General features: G+C 52.2%; 2 long non-coding RNA genes across 2 annotated transcripts; one reads left to right on the top strand and one right to left on the bottom strand.

Moving 5' to 3' along the window:
- Positions 1 to 436: 436 nt before the first annotated feature.
- Positions 437 to 5,901, bottom strand: LOC121044021 (uncharacterized). Its single transcript, XR_005797066.1, has 2 exons — positions 5,726 to 5,901; positions 437 to 4,589 (listed from the first exon to the last, which is right to left on the bottom strand). It is a non-coding gene; the product is annotated as an uncharacterized LOC121044021 (long non-coding RNA).
- A 4,298-nt stretch (positions 5,902 to 10,199) lies between these two features.
- Positions 10,200 to 20,202, top strand: LOC121044020 (uncharacterized). The gene is made up of 3 exons (XR_005797065.1): positions 10,200 to 10,552; positions 11,552 to 11,629; positions 19,933 to 20,202. It is a non-coding gene; the product is annotated as an uncharacterized LOC121044020 (long non-coding RNA).
- Positions 20,203 to 26,616: the final 6,414 nt, after the last annotated feature.

Here is a 26,616-nt window from a genome sequence, read left to right as displayed (position 1 = left end):
GCCATGCAGACACGGCCACGGCTGGAACTGGCCGGGAGCTGTTGTTTGCAGACAACACGGTGCCGAGTCAGGACCTGACACCAAGTATCCTAAATATCATACAATGTACATTCGCTAGTGTACATAAAGCACAGTGTGAACGGTTACTATAAAATCATACAAGCGTCTCAAGTAAGCTTACGATAAACAACAAGAGACAGAGATATAAAGGGAACTAAAAAACATGGAAAGTTTGGAAGAAAACCTTTAGAACATGTCATAAAGACGGAGATGGAGAAGGCCTCCTCCGGAGAGGAGTTTCCGGGCCAGGTACAAAACGCGTCCCGCTTTAGGAAGCCGGCGCCCGAAGTTGCTGTTTCCTTAACGTGACCGCGTGCACGTCCTCTGCCATGGTCCTCTGTCTAAACCGACAAAAGACAAATATGGTAGCAAGTCCTTTAAAGTAGATACATTATTTAATTAATCTGAAAAGGAGAAAATCTGTTCGAAAATCTTCGCAGCGACAAGCGTTGCAAGTTTTGCAGCGGCTCTGATTCCCACACTGAAACACTGGCGGTGTGTTACCCTCATTGTTGGCTTTCGTGCCACACACATCCTGAGACCCCACATAGACAGTGCACATCGGTGGGTTTCAGTGCTTGCCGAAGAGTCTTCTCTGCTGGCGATTAAAGTCAGTTGTGTAAGAGAAACCGGACGAAAGGCATGCGTTGTGGGGCGTTGCTAGGGCTCCCGCAGGGCACCGTGCCTGTGCATGGACAAGGTGCCGGGGCTGTGTGGCCCCAGGGAACATCCCATGGAAGCCACAGAACTTTGCATGGAAGCTTTGGGGACCCGGAGCACGGGAGGGCAGTGCCGGAGGGGCCGAGGCAGGGCTGCAGAATCCAAAGGGACGGCGGGATGTTGGGATCTGCAGGAGATGTGCAGAGTGGGGGCCGTGGCTGTGTCTCCATGTTGTGAATGGCCGGGGACCAGGCGCCGTCCTTCCTCATCAGAGGGATCATGGACCCCTCGGTCCCTGAGAAGTCCCCACATGGGTCACTCGGTGGAGCCCTTGTGGGGAGGGAGTGACCTGGGTCACTGGGCGGCTGACACTGTGTCTGTAGGGGTGCATCTGACTCACATGTGGCTGTGGGTATTCTGGTCCTGGCTTCTCAGGGGACCTCTGAACACACGAGCAACTTTCATTTCCTTTTCTTCCTTTCTCTTAAGGAAAGCAGCACTTCACCGCGTAGACCTTGTCTGTCTTATCCTCGGTCGGCACTGCCTGCTCTCTGTCCCCAAGGGCCTGTGGGCCGTGAGGCAGGGCACAGGGGTGTCATCGTCCAATGAGCGCTGGCTGGCACATGCCAGGTCATAATGATGGGTCTGTGATGCTGCAGGAGCGTGCAGGCGGGTACAAGAAATCTTTGTCTGGGTGATGGTGTTGAAGACACAGCCTTACCAAGTGGCAAACTTGAGATGAAGGGAAGTCTGGGCGCTCCTGGGCCTTTGGGGGACAGGTGACATAAGCGGTGAGTCCGCACGTGGTCGGCCCACGCAAATCTCCACCTGCAGGCACGTTTTCATCTACTGAGATGCAAACCAAGGTGCTTTGGTCAGTCTCTCTGCCAGTAGCTTAATGAAGACACGGCGTCATCCTTGAAAATGACCTAAAGGACATCAACGTGTGCAGGACAGGAAACTAGTTTTCTCCTGCTTCTTTATAATGTAGTAGGAACGGAAACACATTCTCGGGTCTGCAAGTAGAATTGGAGGGAATGAGGCAGCCAGTCCGTGATTGAGCCAGTCCTCATTCATGGCTGCTTGATGTTTCCAACGGTTTCTGGTGACCGAGACTCGGGATCACAGTCTGAGAAGACAATCACAGGAGGTCTGGAGACAGCCCCCAAGCCAGCAGCAGCGTCAGAGGGGCGGTCCTAGCGCCGGCCCCCCAGCGTCCCAGGCGATGCTTATGGTCTTCCCTGGGGCGACCAGTCCCCTGGGAGCCAGGACGTACCCCACAGTCTGCTGAAGAACTTTCAGACTTCGGTTGTTAAAGCACCTGCTAGAGGCCACGGTTACTCCGGTGTTTCAAGAGTAACCCCTTCTAAGGATCAGAAATCCAAAACAGGTTTTCTGAGTGCACAGACTCCGTTCGTTGCACTGAAAGATTCTGACACATTGTGAAAGCCACCTTTCCTCCTAAAGTATAAAAATCATGGTGTGTTTCCTGCAACCCTTCACACCAAGACGCTACGTGGGGGGAAATTACCGGAGTTAAATCAGGCTCTCTGGACCACGGACCTCCTCCTCCCACAGGTTAGATTAATACGCATGGGTGTGCAGACGTACATCCACTCCGAAATTGTAGGTGACGCCAGATACTAGCTTTGTGGGTCCATTCGTTTTTACTGAACGAGATTTGAGGATCTTGATTAAGATTCACTTAAATCAACTGACTAGAAGCAGAAGACACCGGCATGCTTACGACTTAAGAGCTTATCAGGCAAATCTTTTAACGGAAGCAATCTACTAAGCAGAACCCACACACAGATGGATGCTTACACACTCGAGAACACCGGACATTTTCACGTGGTAGGCACTGACCATCCTCCAAGAAATGGCTCTAAAGAAACATTTGGAACATCAGAGACAAAGGGATGATGCAGTTGTGTTTGCTTTCTCAAAGAAAATAGCGCTGGACTCGCTCGCCCTGGCCGTAGAGGCTACAGAAGAAATACATCTTCAGACATAACACAACTGAAACACATCAAGACTTACTAAACATGATCTAAAAAGATTATTTGAGCCAAATATTTATAAATTTGCCACTTCCAAGCATTTATACCTCTGGGTCCTGATGAAACTTATGGAGGACCATTGCCTGGCTCCTGGTCCAACTGTTTTGTCTCCGTTTTTACAGGCAGCTAGCTCTCAAAGCTCTGAATGTTGTCCCAAAGTACAAAGTTACTAAAATACATACAAGGTTATTGAATCAAATAATCACTGAATCTCTTTTACAAGAAGCCCTAAAAGTTGTAGGATTTCTTCCCTAACTTCTCTTCCAGCTGTTGGTTCAGCCAGGAATGTGAGCCTCCAGGTGTGTGGGACCCAACAGCCTCCTGCTCCTGGCGGAGATGGTTTTCCTTGCCCCATGACGCCACTTGTAACCGCCATCTGTAAGCCCATCCCGCCTTGGGGAGCGGCCAGTCATCGACGAAAACCTAGTTCATCTGATCGCTTCACGCTATTTCGAGACACACAGCATTTCCACCTCCCATGATAAAGTATTCATAACAAGGATGTGAAATATCAAAGATGCCATAATTTCTGGCTGATGCCTGAGATGGCTGCCCAATGCTCTGTGCTGAGTGCTCTTCAGAGTGTTTTTATCTGTGTCTCTATTTAGCTATTTTGCTGAAAGCTTCACTGATCAGTGTTGGGTGCCAGGATCTCCCGACTTTTCCATTTCCACATGTGAGTCGATGGAGGGGACCTGGTACTATCCATTTCTGGCCACAGTGTCACTTATTGTATTGATCCCAATTAAAATCCCATAAATCCTTTAGCTGAAATATGATCTAACCCACTCTTCCTCACTCTGTACGTGTGTGTTTCTAATGCAAATGTAGGTTTGACATTTCTGTTATTTCATTTCATCCGTTTTGCCCCCTTGATCTCATCTCTGTGGTGGTCATGAGCCAGGACTATCACTTGACATAGACTAGGCTTCCTGGCTTTGTGTTTCCCGAAAATTGGATAAACGTACTGTTCGTGTCCTAACATAAAACTGTTCACAAAAGTGAGTGAACAGGATTAGCAAGGCTCTCCAAGGAAAACCCTAATTCTGCACCGGGGTTTCCGGGGACAGCTGTCCGGGCTGCACCGGGGTCTCTGGGGACAGTCGTCCAAGCTGCATGAGGATCTCCGGGGACAGCTGTGCAAGCACATGAAAATCGGCCAAACTACATTACCATTTGGCCCAGATGGAAAAAAAGTAGACCTGTCAGGAAGGAGATGTATCAAAAAGGTACATCAATTCTTGGAGGTCTGTGATTTGGAGCGCTTTAACTACACCCATCTCTGGCTGTGAAAAACCAGGCGGGTTATACAGGGAAACACATGGCCCAGCAACACACAAGTGCATGTGTCACAACAGTAAACCCGGTGAGGTTTATGCTAACTCGGTCCAAGTCAAGAGTCTTCAAATAATATGAAAATGTCACGTGGAAGCACAGGAATTGAGACCAGCTGCATGTGGAACATCTGGGAGAACTACCTGGGGACCAGCTGAATGTCACACAGAGTGACCAATGACCCTGGAGGCAAACAGGAGGACTGGGGTGTCCCTAGGAAAATGTGCCAGGCACAGGTGCACTGAAAAAACCTGTTCTTGTATCTTATATGCAGAAAGCTTGTAGGGTTCCCTATTTTTACCTTCATTTAGTTGAATGCTTCATTCCACAAAGAAACTGAGTCCTGAGGCACTTCATTTCCAGAACCCAGGATCCACATCGTTCTCTGAGGCGCTTTCACTGAGTCCGAAGGTTGGAGTCCCTACTGCCAGCGTCTGGGACCAGTTACCAGGGGAAGTGATGTCCACAGGTGATCTGTTGGAAAAGTGAGACACGGTAACTCTTGAACGCGGGGTTTATGTTAGGATGAGACTTCCCTCAACAACTATAATAACTATATAACTCAATGACTATATAATAATTATAATTATAATAACTACAAATACTCATTTACCGGAGTGTGATAAATATTGTAAACGTTACAGAAAATAAAAGAAAATAAAGGATGCGTTAAAGCTTGGGGTTTGAGCCTGGGGTTGGGAGAGGTCTCGAAGTGAAGCCAGGACCAGACCCACAGAGAGGAGGGGGAGGGCCGGTGGCACCCGGGAGCCAGAGCCAGTGCCCTGCTCCTCTGGGGCCGAGGGACCGAGGGACCGAGGGGAAAGCATGTGCAGTCAGACAACTTAGAATCTAGACGTTATTTTTCTTGACAGAAGGGAGGAACAGCTAAAGATTTGGGCTCTGTGCCTTGGATAGGAAGAGGACTGGAATCCCCTGGGTGGGGGATGGTGAGGCCACAGGGAGGACACCTCGGTTTGTGGCCAAGCCACACCCACACGGATGTTAAAGATCACAGATATACCTGAACGTGACCAATAACCTAACCTGCAGGACGTATTTCTGAGAGGCCCAGGCGTTTTCCACTTCTGAAAGTTGGGGGAAGTGCCGAGTGCATCCTCATCAAAACCCAGCCATCCTGGATTCGCAGAGGCACGTGTTCTAGGTGGCATGCGCGGGTGGCTCAGGCGAGTCTCCCTGCAGGAGGTGGCCCTTCTGCCCCGGCAGACCCGGGGCCCGGCCGTCCGCTCCGAGCTGGGAGGCTGCGCCCAGGGAAACGTGCAGTGAGGGCGGCGACTGGAGCCAGGCTCCGGTGGGCCCTGCCCTCGGCTCCCGGAGGCCTCTCTGCCCCGGCCGGGCCGGCCCTGGCCCCAGGCGCGCGGAGCTGGACCCGGTCCCTCCCGGGGCGGTTGCCGGCTCGTCTCCGCAATGACGGCGGGTCCCTGCTCCTCCGCCTGCCTCCAGGGGGGGCCCCCGCATCCTCCCCAGAGGCCGGGCGGCCTCACGCCACCACCCCCCTTAAGTCCTCCGCGGCCCCGACCCGGACGCAGCTTCCGTGAGGCCAGGCCTCTCCCGGCCCCTCTGCCGCGGGCGTGTGACGGGCACGCACTGACCGTTCTTGGGGACGTTCCGTGAAACGACCTCCTGCTCTTTCTGAAAGCCCACATGGGTCCCATCCGAGGCCTCCTTCCGTCAAATCTCAACACACGGCGGGCCCTTGTGACGTGCCGAGCGTCTCCCGTTTTCTCGTGTCCTAACACCTGTGCCCCAGGCGTCGGGTCTGCAAGAGCTAATTAAGATCGTGGCGTCAGGAGGTGGGCCCTGCGTGACCTCGCATTTGCTCCATTCGGGGTAATTTGCAAAAGGAACGCTTCTCTGCCACGTGACTGTGGGGTCGGGACCGCTCTCACTGCGGGCTGCGGATGTGCTCAGCCGAGACCGACGAGGAGGGGGAGGAGGAGGGGCAGGGGGAGGAGAAGGGGGAGGGGGAGGAAGGGGAGGAGGAGGAGGGGCAGGGGGAGGGGGAGGGGGAGGGGGAGGCGGGCCGAGGGAGGATGTGCTCAGCGGAAGCGGAAGCAGCTCCTGGAGGCCCCGCCCTGCCGCGTGCCCGCCCAGGCCTGGCTCCAGCCTCTCCGAAAGCGCAAGCGGGAGTCCTGCTCCCAGTTCGCTGGCCCCGCGAACCCCGAGCAGCCTCAGACCCGGGCCGAGAAGTGTCGCCGAGAGGTAGCGAAGAAGCGGGTTCCATGCCTGGTGTCGGGCCCTCGTGTACGTTTCGTCCGGGGGGGTCCCCGAAGGCGACATGAATCTTGTGCTGGAAAAACAGCCAACGCCTCTCCGGGTGTGGACCGGCCTGGTTGCAGAGCCGCAGGGCTGACGGCTTCGTTTGCGCTCGGCTGACCGTCTCGGGGGGATCAATGCCCCAGCACAGGCCCTGCTCGCGGTGTTGCGGGAGCACGTTATCCTTCTGAGTCCTCGTGGGGCTTTCTTCAAGGGCACTTATACAGGGAGCACCTTAACTTCGGCCAGCACAGGAGGAGGACGCACTGATCCCATACACCTACTTCTGGCCCCAAACACCGCACACTTGTCTGTGGGTCGCCCGTGAAACCGAGGCTGCGTGTCTGAGCTGGACTCTGTAGCCGTCCAGGGCTGCGGAGGTGAAGTCATAGGGGGCGAAAATGAGGCTTCGAGGCAGAGGAACAGTTGTGCCTCTGCTGCTCCCTGTCCCCGGCGCCACCCACAGAGCAGACACGCCACCTGGACCGGATGTGGCACGGCCCAGAAGGGGGCCTGGGGTCTGACGCTGGAGTCCGGACTTGGAAAACAGAGAGCCCAGGGCCGACCGCGTTGGGCGTGCAAGGATGTGGTTGTGTCCTCAGATTCCTCTGCATGGATCTCCTGGCGAAGTGACGTCAGCTTTGAAAATCAGGGGTGCAGGGGGAGGAGGCAGGAGGGAGGGAAAAGGAAGAGGGGAAGGAGGAGGTGTAGGAGGAGCAAAGTTAGGAGTGAGGGAGCCCGAATCTGAGGGGACGTGGGGGCTGCAAGGGTGTGGGGAGGAGGGGGGGTGGGAGGGAGGAAGACCCTGCCGCTCCCCTAGTCCCAGAGCTTGCCCAGCAGGAGTAAGACTGGCAACGGGATTCCAAGTTGGGAGGCCTGGGCTTAAATCCCAGTTACTATACCCGTCAGTTGTGAGGCGACAAAAGACACAGAACTGGTTGAACTTCCTGCCAGGTGCCTGTAATAGTGTCTCAGTGTCCACGTCTGTCTGCATCCATCCAGCCACCTAATCATCCCTCGGTCATCTGTTATCTATCATCTATCTGTCATGTCTCATCTGTCAATCATCTATCATCTGTCATGTCTCATCTGTCTATCCTCTATTGATCATCTGTCTGTCATCTCTCAATCATCCATCAGGGACTCTGGGTTGTATCTGTAGGAGTCACAATTTCTCCATGGTCAGTAAAAATGTCAGGGAAACATACATGACTCCACTTTGCAGGGCTGAGCAGAACCACCGCCTTTATGATATATCTTGTCCTGTAATACTTTGCGTGTGAACATTTTGTTTCCCCATAAGGACTGTGACTCTTGAGGTACAAATCGGGCTTTCTTTGCCTCATTTCTCTGACAGGCACCAGCGTGCATATGTGGCTTTTGGTTGAAGGGTCTTTTTTTTTTTTTTTTCAACGTTTATTTATTTTTGGGACAGAGAGAGACAGAGCATGAATGGGGGAGGGGCAGAGAGAGAGGGAGACACAGAATCGGAAACAGGCTCCAGGCTCTGAGCCATCAGCCCAGAGCCTGACGCGGGGCTCGAACTCACGGACCGCGAGATCGTGACCTGGCTGAAGCCGGACGCTTAACCGACTGCGCCACCCAGGCGCCCCTGAAGGGTCTTTTAAAATATATCTGAAGTTCATTTGCAGGAAAAGTATCTGCAAGCACCAAGCCCCAGAAGATCCCTCACCCCCACAAAGACTAGTTTTGAATGTCAGAAGATATTTTCCTTCACGGATAACAAAACCATTGCCATGTATTTTCACTTTGCCTAAGTAACCTAAACACCCTCATCCCCAATGCCAAGAAGGACACTTACCAGTTGCTGTTTCGATAAAAGCGGGACAAGTAGATAACTACATATATGACGAGGACCTCGTGCTGCACTGTGCGACAAGAACGCAGGCTCCGCCTCCTGTCACGGTCCGCGATGACTCAGCTCTCTCCACAGTTCCAGTTAATGACCCGCTAATAAAATGGCTGCAATCTTGCCTGAGAAATATGTTGCCAGCCGATTCATGTTTTTAAACCTACAAAGATAAATGTCATGCTGTACTAATGGAAAGAGAGATTACTCATATTTATGAGATTTTTTTTTCCAGGAAAAAAGCTTTTCAAAATGCTTTCAAGAACCATATTGAATTCACTATATTTTTTCGTAAGTAGAAATCATGGCCCAAAGTAGACATCCACTGATTGCATCGCATATTTTCCATGAAATACTGCTGGTTTCACAGGACAAGAGAAGGTCCAGAGCCTGTTTTGAAATATGCATCCTCCATAGTCAGAGATAAATCGAAAGGTTAATCATACTGGTTTTTCATGAAGAATTGTTACAATAATGTTCTGGGTGGTTTCAGGGAAAATAATACCACGATTGTTGAAATCTATGCACTTCAGCATTGTATGAGTGTTTCTTAGAACAAGTTAAAACAAACTAAGCTCTAAGAGAAAAACTGAGGAATTTTATGCCCAAACTCCTGAAAGCCATACTCCCATGGCATACTTCAGTGACAGGGAGGACTTCTTTTTTTTTTTTTTTTAACGTTTTATTTATTTTTGAGACAGAGAGAGACAGAGCATGAACGGGGGAGGGGCAGAGAGAGAGGGAGACACAGAATCGGAAGCAGGCTCCAGGCTCTGAGCCGTCAGCCCAGAGCCCGACGCGGGGCTCGAACTCACGGACCGCGAGATCGTGACTTGAGCTGAAGTCGGCCGCTTAACCGACAGAGCCACCCAGGCGCCCCTTTGTGAGGACTTCTAATGTTTTGTGAAAATACTAACAGAATAAATGTTCACCGTATTTTCATTATAAGTTGTAAAAGACATTTTTACCAAATCATTATATTCCTTACAAAATTAAAAAAAAAGCCCTCTCATCTTTAGGTTTAACAGAAAGCCACTTGGCAGTGTCTACTGAGTAATCCTTTATTTCTTTCACATTTTCCCTTGTGCAAAGATGCCGTAGAATCCTGTTATGGGACAACTTGGAAGGTATTTTCAGATGACCGAATATTTCATGTTTCTCCAGAGGAGGTAGAACAGTGTTATTACCCCCCGTCCAGACAACACTTTGAAAGGCTTACTACCCTGCAAACAAGGACGGCAGAAGAGGACGTCACCCAGCAGGGGTTTTCAGGAACACGGGACAGGCCATCGACACAGAGCAAGCCAGCGAGCTAATGGAGAAGGGGTGCAAGCAGATTAGAATTTCATCAAGAAATACGATCCTTGCAGTTAGTGAGCTCTTGCCCTGTGCTAGAGCTCCGTCCACGGCAGCTCCTGTGTTAGGTACCTGAGTGTGAATATACCCAAACCGTGCTGCACGCACGAGGGGTGGGGGGGCGGCAGAAAGCTTGTGGTCAGCCGGGTGGGTGGTGCTACAGCGTCGGGAAGATGACGTCAGCGGTCAGCGGGTGGGTGGTGCCGTGGCCTCAGGAAGGTGACCTCAGCGGTCAGCGGGTAGGCAGCGCTACAGGGTCGGGAAGGTGACTTCAGCTGCCAGCGGGTGGGCAGCGCCGTGGCCTCGGGAAGGTAACGTCATTGGTCAGCGGGTGGGTGGCGCCCTGGCCCCGGGAAGGGGACGTCAGCGGTCAGCGGGGAGGCGATGCTACAGCGTCGGGAAGGTGACGTCAGCGGTCAGCCGGATGGGTGGGCGGTGCTACAGCACTGGGGAGGGGACGTCAGTGGTCAGCGGGTAGACGGCACTGCAGCGTCGGGAAGGTGACGTCTGCGGTCAGCGGGTGGGCGGTGCCACGGCATCAGGAAGTGACGTCAGCTGCTGGAAGGGCAAGCCCGCCCCGCGTGGTGGCCTCCGGCCGCAGAAGCCGCGTCACCCTCTGTGCGTCGCATGGCTGGCCTGCTGGGTGGCCTGGCTACTCCGTGCACGGGGAGAGGTGACATGGATTTGCTGACTCGGTGGCCTCACCGCCGCCCACCAGAAGCGCACCAGGGTCCCTTTCTCCCTCTCCCCACAAAGGGAAACCTGGTCTGCTCTTGTCTAAGGCAGACGCCCTCAGCCCAGCTGCGGCACCCCGCCCATCCCGGGGTCATGCGCCACCACGTGCCACCGGTCAGCGGCCCGGGATGAGGCCCCCTGCTCGCCGGCCTCTGACTCCAAAAGCAAGTTTCTGCCCCTTGGCAGGCAGAGGAAGGGCTGGGTAAGTGATAAAAAACTCCCAGAACACAGAACAGGCACAGAGGTCCTGCGGGGCGGGGGCGGGGAGGCGCTGCCGGCACCGCGGACACGCACGTTCACACTGGGCCCCGACCGGGCCACGGAGACCTAAGCAGCGAGGAAGGACCCCCAACGCTTACCCTGCCCAGAGCCTCAGCGGATGACCATCGGACGCCGTCCGGCGTCCTGGCAAGAAAGCGTTTTTGGGGGGGGGGGGTGTTGGGGGGCGAGCCAGGCAAGTTCCACACTAAGTCTCGACAGCAGACCCAGAGCTCCTCTTCTGTTTTCACGTGAAATTCACCGGGAAGAAGAGTTCTGCCTCCGCTTGGCCACACTGGGTGCGAGAGGGCAGAGCCGCAGTGATTTCTGCGGTGAAACCCCTCCCTTCTGCAGCCTCGCGGCCCCCCGGGCTCCTGTCCTCGTGCAGGGTAGACACGCGTCGGTCACACACTGACTACGCCATCCGCGTCCGTGGATGACAAGACTTCATTCTTGAGCCCGTGGTAGCGTCTGAGGGGGACGTCGCCTTACCAAAACTCAACTTTGATGATTACCGTCTTACTTTTTCCTAAAGTTTTCTTGATCCAACATCCTACCCTGAGGATTTGCTCCCACAGCCACCGCAGGGGCCCAGAGTGACATCATTCCTTCTCTCTGTCTGGGGCCCGCCCTCTGCTGCCTGACTTCTGGCACCCGAGGACACCGATTTCAAATATTCCGTCCCATTTTCCGGATGTTTAGGTCCCAAGATGAAGCTTGGCCCAGTCCCTCCATGTAGCTGGTAGCAGAGGTCTGTGTCTGCTACTTTTCAAATGAGAAAAAAAGCCCTGATGTTTTAGTTTCTTTTCGTAAAGACGTTTTTAGACAAATCTTTTAAATAGAATGAATAAACCAACGAACAATCTGGTCTTTCCATTTATAAAAATGCATACATTATAGATCCTAAGATTTTCATTTGTCACCTGTTTTACTCTAAACACAGATGGTTCTTGGAGACAAAGCCACATGCCTGCCCGAATGGAATGCCCCATCCTGGCGTGTTCATCAGGAATGAAAGGTAGTAAGTTTTTCTCTATTTTTTTTCAGGAAGGGGAGGGAGAAACAATAATGCAGGTGATTTCTTATCTAAGTTTTAAGGAAACCTACAGCACAGCCTTGGCCTCAATAAAATCTGTGTGCACACGTGTGCATGTATGTACACACGTGTGTGCACAGGTGTGAGCGTACATACGTGTGCTTTGTGGGCACGTGTGTGCATGTGCATGCGTATGCACGTGTATGTGTGCTGAATGCACGTATATGCCTGCACGTGCGTGCACGTGCGTGCGCATGTGTGTGCGTGGGGTGTTGGGTGGGTTTTCATTTGTTTGCTGCGTTTTTCTCCACTATCAAAGTTTGTCGTTGAAACGTGTTACGGTCTGAATGTTCGCATCCCCCAAATCCGTATGTTGAAATCCTAGTGCCCTGGGTGCTGGTGGTTGGAGGTGGGGCCATGGGATCAGGTCAGGAGGCTCCACCCTCCCGGGGGCCTTCTCACTGCCCCTCCCATGCAGACATGGTGAAGACTCTGGGGAAGGATCCTCACCCAGCAGGGGTGTTCCAACCCGGGCCCCCCAGCCTCCAGCACTGAGACGTGAATGTCTAGTCTGTATCCGACCGGGGGTGTGGTAGTTTGTCTTGCACCTGAGTGGGCTAAGACAAAACACAGTGTGTGGTTGCAGCCTTAAAACTCCAGATATTTCTACTAGGAGGATTGAAGTTTCTAAAAACAGCACATGTATAACAGGGGGCAGCTCCCTGTTGTGTTTTTCTCTCATCACATAAATTTCTCAGGCTGCCTTCCAGAACTCCCTGCAGCCAGTGGGTAACTCGTGTCATACAGCGTTGGGTGTGTGCAGGATGTCAGGGTTCCTCCGAGCCTTCAGTGTATATTGTCCTCACTGGATTCAGTGCAGCAACAGACTGCCCATCTGCCGTTTGTAATGACTTCTTTCACTGGCTCATGACCTTAAAGGTCAAGAAGAGAAGACGACACAGTTATTGATGTGTGTGTAATATATAGTTTATGCTCTAAATGAGGTGTGTAGGCTACATATGTGAATAGAGGTGTGGGAAAATAAATGTTCTATTTTGACTTGGATTTTCTTAAGAAAGAAAATTCAGTCTTAAAAATATTTTTACAATGGATCCTAGAAATATTTGTTGCATAAGTAACAAATTTGTATCTAAATATGGTTTCATTGGAAAAACAATGTGAAATATTTTTGGCTTACATTTTCGCTTAAGGTTTTAATAAGAACACGTACTATCATTATCACTTCAAAAGTTTTATGTGAAGATTCTGAAGATGACAGGTGGATTTCAGAGGAAGGTATTTTTAGACAAGTGAACAAAGTTCAGCTGAAAATGTAATGCAGAAACAGAATTATTAGAGTCATTCTGCAGTTAATTCAAGTGTGTTTTAGAAGCACTTTGTCACATTAAACACAGCCTTTGGAGTCGTGTTTGAGTCTGTTGGAAGTTGTTCCTTTAGGTGTTCCGAGCGCCAATGTCACAGGCACCTTGAACGATGCGCTCTGTGCACTGGAGTCACTCCTCCTGCTCTGTCACGAAAGCCAGCACTGCACGCCTGCTTTAAGAAGCACACCGTTGCTTTCCGTTTCGCCTCTCACTGGAATTCTTGGGTCACCTCGCCCCAAACCTCCAGCCTCGGCTGACGAGTAGATGTTTTCCTGCTCATCCTGTCCAGCGTGTGGGACCCCAGGTTCCCAGTCCCGCGGTGGGCACTGAGGTTACGGGGTTAAGACATTATGGCCCAAGATCTCCAGGTGTGTGCTCACGTGCCACGATGGGACAGGTGTGTGAGGAGCTGAGTCCTGAGCACATCGGCCTGGGAGGGGGTGTGGTGAACACTCATGGCTGGTCCTTCTCTCCTTGTGGGTGCGGGAAGGACAGCACCTCAGTCTGTCCGGGGAGTGACAGACTAGAATTTCTGAATATTTACCTTGGCCAGACGGTAAGTTTTACGTGGGTGGGAAAGTGCTTATTGTTCCCAACCGCCGTGTACCTGGCACCAGTCCCCGCGCCCACAGTGGGCACTGAAGGTGTTGTGGCGTTTGCTCTACTGATGGGCATTTGTGTGGACTCCAGTGTTTCTCCATCACAAACGGTGTGGCGTCCTGCCTCAGTAGTGTCTGCGTGTGGCGATCTCTGCGGGGATCGCACACGTGGGTTCGTGGAGTCAGCGCCTCTGCAAGGTTCTTCCCACACGTTGGCCAAACCACGTTGACCCATTTGTGCATCTGCCTCGGCGTACAAAAGCGCCCATTTGTGCACATCTTTACACTTGTTCGTGGGGCAAATCCTAGGCCCGTGAAATAACATCACATGGTTCTTTTGAGTTCTGTTTTATGCAAAATGTTAGCGAGGCTGACCGCCTTTCCAGAGGATTAACTGTGCATTTCCTTATTACAAATTACCGTGTTCTGTGCATTGTCCATGTTTGGATTAGTCGACTCTTTCTTGTTGCTATTATTATGAGCTGAACTTTGTCCCCGTGAAGATCACATGTAGAAGTGGGCCCCCCAGTACCTCAGAATGGAGACAGGGTCTTCAAAGAGGCAAGTGAGTTAAATCAGGCTGTTTGGGGGCCCAGTCAACATGACTGGGGTCACTATAAGGAAAGGAGACCGGGGCACAGACAGACATGTCTCCATGTGAATGAAGACAGTCGTCCACAAGCCAAAGAAGGAGGCCTCAGAAGGCACCAGTCCTACCTGGATCTTGGAGTTTCAGCCTCCAAACTGTGAGAAAATAAATTCTGTTTTTTATGCCCCTGGTCTGTGGTGCTTTGTTGTAAGACCCCTGCCCGGCCGACGAACATGCTGTGCAGTGGGGTTTCAGCACAAGCTGGTGATACTTTGATGTATGTTGTAAGTATTCTCTCTTAATGTCTACTTTGGTGGTATCTTCTTTTTTATGGAATTTATTTTTAAATAGCTCATTTTTTAAGGTATTTATTTTGAGAGAGGGGGGAGGGACAGAGAGAGAGAGAGAGAGAGAATCCCAAGCAGGCTCTGTGCTGTCAGCACAGAGCCCAACATGTGGCTTGAACCCACGACTGTGAGATCATGACCTGAGCCGAAATCAAGAGTCCGACGCTTAACTGACTGAGCCGCCAGGCCCCCCCTAAATAGCTCATTTTATCCCCTTGTTCTGTGTGACCACTCTGTCATACATCCATACACTATTGTTACATCTGTCTAGGTCATCTGTGTCCTTTTGCTGACCACCTGTTCCTTTTATTATCCATGACATATTGTGTAAGTTGATAGGCCACTTATAATTCCTGCTGTTTGTTGGGAATCTTCCGTCTGACTCTTGGTCTCCCGAAGCTTTGGCCTCCAGCCTCCATACCTCCATACAGATATTAAATTCAGTTGAAGTATTCTTTCAGCATCTTGTTGGAATTTTGATGGAAAACGCATCATATCATTAGATTAATTTAGGGACCATTGATATATGGACTGTGTTATGTCTTCTCATCTATACCCATTGTGTACATCCCCATATATTCAGGGTTTTTGTCTTTGAGAACTTTAAACTCTTTCTCTCTAAAGTTTTTGTACATCTTATATTAATATCATCATTTGATAACTATTTTAGTCTAGTATAAGTGGAATCTTTTTTCCATGAATATTCTTTTATTATTATTATTATTATTTTTTTTTAATGTTTGTTTATTTCTGAGACAGAGACAGAGCATGAGTGGGGGAGGGGCAGAGAGAGAGGGGGGACACAGAATCTGAAGCAGGCTCCGGTCTCCTAGCTGTCAGCACAGAGCCCGATGTAGGGCTCGAACTCACAGACTGCGAGATCATGACCTGAGCCGAAGTTGGACGCTCAACCAACTAAGCCACCCAGGCGCCCCTCCATGAATATTCTAATTGTTACTGTTGAAAATAAATACAATGGCTTTTTTAAAAGTTTATCTAGTTTGAAAGAGACAGAGACCGTATAAGTGGGGGAGGGGCAGAGGGAGAGGGAGGGAGAGAAAATCCCAAGCAGGCTCCTCCCTCTCAGCACAGAGCCCTACACGGGGCTCAAACTCATGACCATGAGATTATCACCTGAGCTGAAATCAAGAGTCTGATGCTTCCACGACTGAGCCACCCAGGCACCCCCTTCCTAACGAATGGGTAAGTATCCAGTACATACTCTCTAACGAATGTTTATGTATACAGTAAGTACTCACTGATGACTGCTTAGGTATCCAGTGGGTAGTCACTGCAGGCACACCATCGCACAGCACACCTCTAGAACTTCCGAATCTTGCAGAACTGAAGGTTCACGCCCTCCGAACCACATCTCCCCCGCCCTCCCCACTTCCTGGCGCCCACCATTCCGCTCCCTGCTTCTGTGGGTCTGAGGACTCCAGGGACCCATGTAAGTGTAATCACGCAAGATGTGTCCTCCTCGGCCCATTTCACCAGCATGACACCCTCCAGCTTCATCCGTGCTGTTGCCCATGGCAGGGTTCCTTCACCGTATAAGAGAAGTTACACCCGTGTGCGCACACACCATGTGCTCTTTATCCGTCCCCCCTTGGTGGACATTCTGTGGCTTCCGTGGTTTCAGTTCTTGTGGACAGGCATTGTCCAGGCATGGCCTTTTTAGGCTAAAGTAGCCTTGTATTGTCTTATGAATAGCTGCTCATGCTATTTGTTATAAACCTCCTTTCATTTTAAAATCTTTCTTTAAAAACTGGTTATAATGATGATAATCAAAAGTGATATCATTTGAAGGGTTTTAGTCTAACGGTACTTTCAGTCTTCAATATTGATTTTGCTTTCGGCTGTATGCCTCCTGCTCATCACTTGTTTTTACCCATTTTACTTCTGCAATTCCACTGTCGTCTCTTCAAGCCAGCTTTCTCTGTTGCTGTGTAATCCATGGTGTTGTCATTTTGTATTTTATCTGACCTCCGAAACACTGCCTTGTATTTAATGTTGTTGAGAATGCAGAAAGCACTGTTGGCTGGAATTCACTACTATCTCTACAGTACAAATCTGGGCATTTGGAAAATGATAAGTTGTAGCTCCCTGAAAGTCAAGCCATGTGAGTTTTTTCAAATTTAAATCCTGATAATGGTGTTTCATTCTGTGTGGTTGGGAGTTGGATAAATGCTCTATGAATTTACTTGCAGCCACAAACAATTCTTCCCTGACCTTCCTTCCTGTGTCACATTCTTCTTTTTTTTAATATGAAATTTATTGTCAAATTGGTTTCCATACAACACCCAGTGCTCATCCCAACAGGTGCCCTCTTCGGTACCCATGTTCTTTGTGCTAACTTCACCGTGACTAAGAACATGCTGATGGAGCAGTTAAATTACTTTTGTTTTCATTTATTCCCTGTAATTGTGGCTAACATTTTTGAGTGATCGCTTTGTGCTAGACAAGACTCTGAGCGTTTTGTACCTTGATGAGGAGATGTGAGAGCAAACCCAGAAAGACCAGGTGCTTTGCCCAAACCAACTCAGTAACTTCAAGAGGTGGGATTGAACCCAGGCAATTAGAGCAAAGCCCACAAGTTAGCCAATACATCTTAAGATTCCTTTGCTTATAAGATGTGGCTAGAAAATTAGAAATAAAGAGAATGCGAGGATAACTAATCATGGCAAAAATGGAAATAAAAACGAGTGATAATAACATTATCACTTAGAAGTATTTTTGGAAGTGCTGCTTTGATTTGGTAGAGAAGTGGAATGTCGATATTCAATGTGTAATGAGAACTCACTATTCAGCCCACACGGATGTACAACCGTCTCATTAATCTGCAGGCCTGTATGGCGTTAGAATTCTTTCAAATGAAAATGAAGTATTAACTGAGAATGAAAAGAAATCAGTGTCTTTCTCTGAAAGCAGGGACTGCTCAAACCTTTAAAAAATACGGTTTTGTATGTTTTCTGATACAAACTGCCATTTTCAGGAACTCGGTGCCGATGCAACCAACATTTGACCAAACAATCTCACAAATGACTATTCAGAGCTCACCGTGTGCTAAGCCTTTTATGTGGACTTTACCTCTGTTTTCAATGAAAAAGTCAAGGCTAAGAAAGTTCAAATCTAAATGCCAAGGTCACGCAGCCAGTGGATGATGATTCTCAAACCCAGCCTGAATCTCATGCTCACATCCTTGCACACCGCACAGCTTTTCACGGATTGTAAGTTCCAGAATTCGCTCCCGCTCTGCTTTCTAGAGCTGTCTGTGATGTGGCTGCTTTGGTGACCTGAGGTGATTCCTATGGGTTCCTGAGGCTGACCGCAGACCCTGAAGTGGGGCTCCCGGGCGCATCCAGTGTCTCCTGAAGGGACAGTGATGCTCGTGTGCTACCAGCATTGAGGGGGTGAGGTGCTCACACGCCCTGGGCATCGGTGGAACAGTACTTCCTGAGAGCGAGGCAGGAAGGACCGAGTGTCAGCCACTCCTCACTGTGGTGGGAAGCACACCGGCCGCAGAGTCGGAGAAGGGCCGGATCCAAAGCAGCCGCTGCCAGCAAAGCGGGCTCCGCGTGAGAGCCCCTGCCGTGCGTGTACCCGGAGCACGGTTGCACCCACTGTGCTGAGTGTGCCGTGTGGGGACCCACCTGGGCTGAGTGAGCCTCCGGGTCGTGGGAGCAGGAGTTTCTGTGTGTAACAGCTAGGGGTCAGCCGGGGCTGCAAGCTAGCCTCAAGGGAGGTGTCATGTTTTCAGTTAAAAGGTGTGTGTGTGGGGGGGGGGGGGGGGGGGGGGGGTGGGTGTAATAAACTCTTGGAAGCTGAGAACCGCCTTATGCTCTCGTATTCAGTACTTTGCCTTGTTGTTTTGTTGATCGTTTCCTTCTCTGTGCGGAAGATTTTTCTTTGGATGACATCCCAATAGTTTAATTTTGCTTTTGTTTCCCTTGCCTCAGGGGCCAGATCCAAAACACCCTATGATGTCACTCATAGGTGGAATTGAAGAAACAAGAGCAAATGAACAACATGATGGTTACCAGTGGGGAGGGGTTTGGGAGGTGGGGGGAATAAGGATGATGAGCCCCGAGTCACGTGTAGAACTGTTGGGTCAGCGTATTGTGCATCCAAAACCAATTCGACATTGCATGTTAGCTATGCTTGGATTAAAAATTTTTTTAAATGGTTGTTCATGTTTTGAGAGAGAGAGAGAGAGAGAGAGAGAGAGAGAGAGAGAGACAAAGCATGAGCAGGGGAGGGGCAGAGAGAGAGGGAGACACAGAATCCAATGCAGGCTCCAGGGTCTGAGCTGTCAGCACAGAGCCAGATGCGGGGCTCGAACCCATGAACTGTGAGGTCATGACCTGAACCGAAGTCAGATGCTTAACCAACCGAGCCCCCAGGTGCCTATACTGGAATTTTTAAAAACTTGAAGAAAAAAGAGTCACATCACGAAAGCAGAACAGTTCTCGTCTGAAACATTCAGCATGAACGCAGCTTCTAAAATCAAAGGCAAACCTCAGCTGTGGGTTTCCCGTAGGACCAGGCAGCGTGGTCCCATATCTTCCACTTTCTAATTAGCTGCAGAACACCCAAGTTCACCCATAGAAATAGTCTCCTAAAGTAGAGATATTTTTCTAATAAGTTGAGACACAAGATGTTAAAGCCACATTAAAATCTATAATTAATAAAGGTACCGTGAGCTGAATTTCAATAAAGGCATTGACTCCTCTTCTGAGTTATAAATTAGGAGGTCAAAAGCTTTTCATGAATTAAACTCCAAGAGAGGAAAGTGACATTGGGAGTACATATTTCAGAATCGTTTATGTCGCCTGAACATTGACCATTTCTATTTGCTACAGAAAAATTAGTGTGTCAGGTATGATTACTGAGGAAGCGGAAGCCAATGTCATTTCCTCCCGGCCAGCGGGGGCCGAGCGTCCCGCAAGCCGGGGGTCTGTTTCAGTCACGAAGTCTCTAATATACATCTCCTCAAACATTGCTTGTCCTTTAAACAGTGGGGTTGTTCTTTGAACTGAAAGAATTAGCATATAAAGGGCAAGTCTTCTGTTTAAAGGAACTTAATGCATTTCAGGTGACATCCCCTGGAAATGACCTTGGTTCCACGATGCCTTCAAATCAGGGTGTCTCTGCCAGGATGCGCTTTGCTCTTGAGATAAAGGCAAGGCGTTGCTCAGATGTGGAGGAAACCTTCGCGGCGATCCCGGCCTAAAGACTCATGAGTGTGTTTTTAATCAAGATCACAAGGAATGCTGTTACTGTTTTATTGTACTGATCTGCAGAACTCTAATAATCACCTAAATTAATTTTGTTAAACTTTTGATTCTCAGTTTTCCATTTATTTCAGTGTTTCAGAATGCTCTTTTGCCTTTCCGCACAAGGGGAGAGCACAGCCTTGACGGCTGTCGGGGCCTGTGGCTCTCCTCATCAGCATCAGTCCGTGTCGGCCCAGGCCCCGCGCACCTGCCCGTGACCTTGGGCACCTGGCTTCCTGCCCCCAGCCTTCATCATCAAGCAGATGTAAAATTCATGTCCACAAAGATGATGATGTTTTTGAGGTTTAAATGAGTGAATGATTGCTACAAATAAAGAGAACTAATAAAAATAGTAACAGGCAGATTCTAATCCTTTCCTGTGCCTTTGTCGTCAGGTCTTGGAGCCCAGGATATCAGGCAAGCTATGTTCATCTTCTGTGAACTCCACAGATTGGCCCCTGCACACATGCTTGGCTTTCCAGATGCGGGAGGATGAGGGTCGTGGGCCCTTGACGCTGGGGGGACCGGGCGCCGGGATGTGGTGGTGTTTGTTCTCTGCACTTCCCGTGTCTTGTCGGGTCGTTTGCTGTCTTACTTCAGAGATTCATTTTGCCCCATTCTCTCCTCCTGCTCCAACCGCACGCGTGTCCCTGGGTGTCTGGGCCTCTGTCCTCTTCATTCTTTTGCATCTGGAAAGTTCCTATTGACCTCCCGTCGGGCTCCCCGATTCTTTCCTGGGATGTGTCAAGTCAGCTCCTGAGGGCACCGAAGGTACTTCTTTTGTGTCACCGTGTTTTGAGCCCTGGTGTCCCTCCCTCTCCCCCCTGCCCCCGTGTGTATACACATGGCACTCATCTGCCTGATGATGACCCCTTGGCATTGCAGTCTGTCCCTTTTCCCCACTAGAGACCCTCACGCGTGCGTCACACTTGCACCCCGTGCCTCGCACGGTCACTCCGACTGTGTCCTCTGGCTCTGGTTCTCATGATCGCTGTGTGTCTTCGGAGTGTGGCTTCTCCTGCCCTTCGGCTCGCCTGATTCGTTCTTGTTGGACGTCACACGCGTGGAGCAGGGCCGTGGGCTCAGGGCGCTGTGCTGTGTGGCTGGAGCTCTGTCATCTCAGCCCCGGGGCCTGTGCTTTGCTCCCCACACTCTGCGTCCTGCCACCTCCGACTGACCCTCTGTCCCCGCGCTGAGGGGCTGGTCTGTAACCTTCTGACTGACCCTGCCTTCCCGTGGGCTGCGTGTTGGGGGGTGTTTCTGTGCCCCTCCAGGAGACCCCAGCCCCCATTCCCCCGTCATCCACAGCGTCCCCCTTCTATTCCTGTCCCCCATGGACATTTTACCCCTTTTACTTCTCCCCAGGGAGGGAGAGGTTTCTGTGTCTCCTCGGGTAAGCTCTGTCCCCTGGGATGCTGCAGACACGGTCTGGGGGGCCGCTCCATGTCCTGTCCCCCTGTCCCGACCCTTTTGGAGCCACAAGGCCACGAGAGCTTGGCCCAGTGCGGTGGCCCATCCGCATCACTGGTACTGTTCCTACCCCTCGTGGTTTCTGCGGCCGGTGAGTAGCCCTCAGCTGCTGCCCCCTCTGATCTCAGGGTGTGCTTGCCCCGTGGCCCTGGTTCTCTGACGGTTGACACTTGTCCCCCAGAACCGGGATGTGGGGGCTGCACTGATAGACTAGATGTGCAGAGTCCCCATTTTCACGGGGCCTGACAGCGGAGAACTAAGAAGGAAGAAAAGTCAGCGAGTGGCTCACGATGAGTTAAGGCTGTGATGGGACGTGCTGCCCGTGGGAAACGGTGGAAATTGCAGATCCCCAGGCAGCGTCTGCTGTAGGCAGGTTCTGGGGGAGGCTAAGCTGAGCCGTGAGGGACAGACAGACCTGGTGCAGCGAGGGGGCTGCAGGGGCAGAGAGGGAGCTGTTCTGCCGCACGGCCGCTGGCGGCCGGAGGCGGATTCTCGCGTAAAGTCCTCGCGCAGGGACTCGTCTGATGACCCTGTTATGGGCCGAATGGTGTCCTCTAACTTCGGTTTCTGAAGTCCCCAGCACCTCAGAATATGGCTGCGTTTGGAGATGGGGCCTTTAAAGAGGTGACTGAGGTTAAGCGAGGTCATCAGGCTGGACCCTGGTCCCATCTGACTGGTGTCCTCAGGGGAGACGTCTGGACACAGGCAAGGGGTCGGTCGCCAGGCAAGGGTGAGGGCGGTTGCCCACAAGCCAAGTGGAGAGGCTTCAGGGGAGACCAGACCCGCGGCCTCCAGAACCGGGAGAGCCGCTGGATGAGCCACCGGACGTGGACACGGTGGACGTGGCGCTTGGGAAGTCCCGTCGTCCGGCCAGGACTCCCGAGCCGGCTGGAGTGTGGCCTCTGGCATTGCCTGAGCCTCTGGTGCTGACCCTGGCTGGTTCAGGAGCCCGACGAGGGCACCGTCAACTGTGCGGAGACCCTCGCGCCCAGGTGTGTGGGGCGTGGACGGCAGGGAGTGGGGGGAGGCAGAGGCCCGAGCCCAGGAAGCCTCCCCCCCCGAGCCGCTGAGATTGGTCAGGAGGTGTGGATGGTCCTGCCCGCGCTCCTGCTGGCCCCTGAGTGTCGGGTTTGTGGGTCTTCATTTTACTGTGAAATGTGACTGTGTTTGGTAAAATGTACCCTTTATGCTGCTCTCAGAGTTATTTGCTTCCAGGAAGAGGCAGCAAGGTCCTGCAGCAGGACTGTATTGAAGGGGTCTGATAGGAGGCCTGGGAAGGTCACTCCTTCCGTCAGCCCGGTGGGCTTCCCTGGGGCCAGGTGAGCCCTAGGTGGGAGGGGTGCGGCGGGGGCACTCCAGGGGGCATCGGCGCGAAATCTTTTCAGACCAGCGGGTGTGACAACCACTCCTCAGTAGGAGAGTCCTATGTCCCCTCACCCTGGGTGAGGAGTGCACCGGTCTCAGGGGAATCCAAAATTCAGCAGAGATGAGTCCTTCCGACAGAAACCAGGCGTGAGGGTACCGCGCTCACAGGGGTGAGGTGTGACAGGCGCTGCACTCACATGGGTGAGGAGTGACGGGCGCCGCGCTCGCAGGGGTGAGGGGTGAAGGGCGCCCTGCTCCCAGCGGTGAGGGTGAAGGGTGCTGCGCTCACAGGGGTGAGCTGTGACAGGCTCTCTGCTCACAGGGGTGAGGAGTGACGTGAACTGTACTCGCAGGGGTGAGGGGTAATGGGCGCTGCACTCAGAGGGGTGAAGGGCACCACACTCACAGGGGAGGAGTGACGGACACTGCACTCGCAAGGGTGAGGCATGACGTGTGCTGCGCTCGCAGGGGTGAGGGATGAAGGGCGCTGCACTCTCGGGTGAGGCCTGACAGGCTCTCTGCTCACAGGGGCGAGGAGTGACGTGCACTGCATTCGCAGGGGTGAGGAGTGAAGGGTGCTGCACTCGCAGGGGTGAGGCGTGATGGGCTCTGTACTCACAGGGGTGAGTTGTGACAGGCACTGGGCTCACAGGGATGAGGGGTGACGGGTGCTGCACTCACATGGGTGAGGAGTGACGGGCGCCGCACTCGCAGGGGTGAGGGGTGAAGGGCCCTGCTCCCAGGGTTGAGGGTGAAGGGTGCTGCACTTGTAGGGGTGAGGAATGACGGGCTCTGTGCTTACAGGGGTGGGAGGCAAAGCGCTCCCCACTTGCAGGGGTGAGGGGTGAGGGGCGCCCCACTCTCTGGGGTGAGGGTGAAGGGTGCTGCACTTGTAGGGGTGAGGCGTGAGGGGCTCTGTGCTTGCAGGGGTGGGGGGAGAAGGGGTCCCCACTTGCAGGGTGAGGAGTGACAGGCACCACACTCGCAGGGGTGAGGGGTGATGGGCGCTGCGCTCGCAGGGGTGAGGAGTGAAGGGTTTGGGGTGACGGGTGCCCTGGCGTCCCTCCGGCTCCTGCCGTGGGACCCAGAACACTGTCTCTCGGAGGCGCCGGGCCACGCAGGGCTCCCCGGGACCGGGGCTCCCGCCTGCAGGCACCGTGGGGGGTGCTGAGTGCTCGGTTCCTCTGTCCCTGCAAAAGTGTACGAACTGTAACAGCTGGCACAGACTGTGGCTCGTGAACCCAAAACCATCACTGGGCTGGACGTGAAAACGTGTGAAGTTCACGCAGTGCCCCCGGCACCCCTGCAAGCCCCCCCCTGCGCCCTCTTGCTGCGTGGTCTCCAGAAGGCGGAGGGCGTCTCAGGTCCGGGTCACCGTGAGGGAACGCCGCGTGCTTCCTGCGGGATGACCGTGGGGTTCCACAAGGCGGCGTGTGCGCCCTCCGGACTCCGCGTGCTGTCGTTTCCTTCTCCGCGCGTTGCAATCTCACCCAAGCGTCTACACTCTGCTGCCCGCGGCCTGTCCTGGCACCTGCTCCCCCAGGTTTCCCTCTGCCTTGGAAGGCTGATCCCAGCCTCACCTTCGTTACGAGGAGTCGCAGTGTTTGCTGTCCCGCTGGGGGCGACTCAGCGCCTGAGCTACAGGACAGCGTTACCGCTGGGGACTCAGCTAGTGAAATCTCCCATTTTGCAGATGAGGAGCCTGAGGCTGGCGAAGGACAGGGACACCCAAGGTCACAGGGCTATAACACCTTGTGTGCACACGTGGGCTCGGCGGCCCTCTGTGCCTCACCTCTGCACCAGGGCTGAGCCCAGGGGGACACTGCTCGCCGGGTCAGCCTGAAATCTGCACAGCACGGGTTCCCCAGGGGTGTCGGGCTGGAGTCCCTGGGGAGACACATACCCCCACCTACGTCTGGGAGCTCGTGTCCTCAAGGGGCAATTCGCAGGGTGGAGACTGATCCACACACAGAGGAAATTCAAGTCAGTAAACACAGCCTGAAACCTCCTCACTGGATGGAGCTCCTCCAGAGGCATCTCAGAGACTAGCCGGTGACACCCGCCTTGGGACAGTCAGGCAGCCGTCACAGAGAGACCGGTGACACCCGCCTGGGGTGGTCCCTGGGTGGGGGACCTGGGGTGGGGCCAGCTTCACGGCCCTTCAGCTTTGCTGGGAGGGAGATGCCAGCATCCCAGCCTGAGTCAGCCGCAACTTTCCAAGGGCTGACCTGAAGGTGGCCGTATTTCAGTCATTGCCATGTTTTTGTCTCCGTGAGAAGCGGCCCGCCCCTCTGCCCAGGGTTGGGGGCAGGGGTGGGGCGTCTTTGCCAGTTTCAGGGCACAGTGTGTGCATCGGCCCCAGGTCAGGGAGGAGGGCGGGACTGGGCCAGGCTGGGCCGTGACCACTAGATGCTCAGCGGAAGTTGAAAAAAGCCACTCACTGTTGCTTGAGCTCCTACTGTATCCCAGGCCACGTATACAGTGGCCAGCAGCACAGATGCCTCTCTTGGGGAGCTGCGTGGTGAATGAAGGGCGGTTAAATAAAACCAGCTGTTAATAAAGAGACTAGACCAGGTAGGGTCTCCCAGGTGTGACCTCTGCCATCGGAGGCCATGGGTTGGCTGTTCAGGGACGAGGAGAGGGGACCCGGGCCAGTGCGTGGGTCCTGAGTGCCCCCCGACGGCAGCAAACTCAGTTTGCAACCAAGGAGCGACCCTAGGACCCAGCACAACCCAGCGGTCAGGCCGGCTCTCCTGATGGACATGCTCCGGATACGAACCTGTGCCCAGGTTTAGAAGTTCATGCACACAGAATGGAGACTCCCCAGTATCTCTGTCGTTGTCGGGGGAAGTAACACTTAGAAGGCTCATGACAACGAAAATTTGTACCTGTTGGTGTTGAAATCATCATGAGGTACAAGCTAAAACATTAATGGAAAATCAACACCAAAATTAAGTCCTTCAAACCCCAATGCATAGGGGCATCTCATTACACGGAAATCTGTGTCTGAAAAGCATACAGAATCCTGGGGCGCGTGAGCTTAGAAATCGGGAGCATATTTGTAGATGAGAAATAGAAACCATGATTTCTTTAAAAATTACTAAAACTTAAAATATCAACATAGAGATTTTATCTAAGAAATTTTCAGACATTTAAGCTGTTTGTGGTTTTTGTATGAGTAAAGAATTCTTTTGACTAATTCTCAGTGCTCATATTTCCAGTAATATGCTTACACATTTTGCTAATGAAAGTCAAACTGCATTTATGAATATGAATTATTAACATTGATACATAGTAGCTAATTTTCAAGATACTGTGGGAAAACACCATAAAGTTGTATTAAATATTCATATAATCGTTGTGATGATTAATCCATAAAGCAATTATAATTAAAATGGAAGTATCTTGTCTTATAAATAACCAAATAAAATATAACCTTATTTTTTTAACATTTTTATTTATTTTTGAGAGACAGAAAGAGACAGAGTGTGAGCAGGGGAGAGGCAGAGAGGGAGACACAGAATCCGAAGCAGTCAGCACAGAACCCGACGCGAGGCTTGAACTCACGGACCTCGAGATCGTGACCTGAGCTGAAGTCAGATGCTCAACCGACTGAGCCCCCCAGGTGCCCCTAAGTACAACTTTAAAAGGCAGAAGGCATCACTTGGGTATTGGAGCTATGAAGTCAAAGTCTCAGTCACCCCCACGGGCCAAGATACCAAGAGTAAAAGAACCCTCTCCCGCATCCAGAGTTTCCTGCTCGGGAACGACACAGGGAGTGGCTGTTTCTGCAGGGGGATGACTGTACTGGCAGCCAGTGCCGGACGTGGTCACACCCTGCACCCTGCTTCGTTTTGGAGCCTGGTCGTACTTGTCACCGTCTGAGTGAGGAAGCCAGGCGGTCAGGGTCGGCTCAGCACAGCATCCACAGGACTCGGCGC

The sequence above is a fragment of the Herpailurus yagouaroundi genome, unplaced genomic scaffold (genome assembly GCF_014898765.1).
Source record: "Herpailurus yagouaroundi ecotype Mexico unplaced genomic scaffold, PumYag 188, whole genome shotgun sequence".
Lineage (NCBI taxonomy): Eukaryota > Metazoa > Chordata > Mammalia > Carnivora > Felidae > Herpailurus > Herpailurus yagouaroundi.
Note: the sequence above shows the minus strand (reverse complement) of the source record. Positions and strands in the feature narration are given on the sequence as shown.